Genomic DNA, 846 nt, shown 5'->3' on the forward strand with positions numbered 1-846 from the left:
GGGGGGGGGGGGGGGGATTCCAGACTGTCCCTAAAAATCGATCTGAGCCTTGTTGTGGCATGAAGTCAAAGTAAACACACAGATGAGCGAAAAGAGGCCATTGATTACTGCACGGAGCAGATTTACAGCTCTCGGCCGTCCCCTGTAGGCGAACAGGAGTTAATGCAGCTAAAACGTTAAAAACAAAACAAAAAATCCTTCAAATAAATAAATAAATAAAACGGAGCAGAATCCAGTCAAACAACACAGTCACATTTAAACACACTCCTGTTAGTTACAGACAAACCAAGTAAATGCAAAACAGATTGTTTTCTCCTGTGAACACAACAACACAAACTGTTCTGCATCTTCACTTTAAAAACAAAACAAAACAGATCATCCCTTTAGATTTAGCTTCAAACAGCATCTGAGTCAATAAAAGGAATAAAACGTACCGGTTTCCCTGCGTTGTTTCCGTGTTTTCTTTTTTGGTCAGTGATCCATTGTTGAACTGAAACTGGGTCTGTGCAGCCTGAAAACTGACTTTTTCTGAGGGAAAACACTCAACTACATCCAAATGAGTGAGGAGGAGGAGGAGGAGGAGGAGGAGGAGGAGGAAAAAAGGGAAAAAGTGGACTGCACAGGAAATGGTGACGCAGCTGTATGAAAATCACTCAGTTAAATGAAAAGAAGATGGTTAAAGTTATCACATCAGCACAGTCAGTCACTGACTTCTCTCTGGAGTTTCCACGGGGAGATTTAAGGCTGGAAAAGGGAAGAATTCACATGTGGATGGCTCAGAAGTTAACAATTAAAGAAAAACTGGAGGTTTTGGTCTATGGACACTTCAGGAAGGTTATCTCAGGA

The 846-nt window shown here is 41.7% G+C and overlaps 1 protein-coding gene across 1 annotated transcript in view; it reads right to left on the reverse strand.

Annotated features, from left to right (window-relative positions):
* dennd2b (DENN domain containing 2B) overlaps positions 1-563 on the reverse strand; it is a 55,119-nt gene extending 54,556 nt beyond the window's left edge. The window contains exon 1 of the mRNA XM_017442202.2: positions 435-563. The gene's annotated coding sequence lies outside the window, so the exon portion shown is untranslated. The remainder of the gene's footprint in view (positions 1-434) is intronic.
* Positions 564-846: the final 283 nt, after the last annotated feature.

The sequence above is a fragment of the Kryptolebias marmoratus genome, linkage group LG15, assembly GCF_001649575.2.
Source record: "Kryptolebias marmoratus isolate JLee-2015 linkage group LG15, ASM164957v2, whole genome shotgun sequence".
Lineage (NCBI taxonomy): Eukaryota > Metazoa > Chordata > Actinopteri > Cyprinodontiformes > Rivulidae > Kryptolebias > Kryptolebias marmoratus.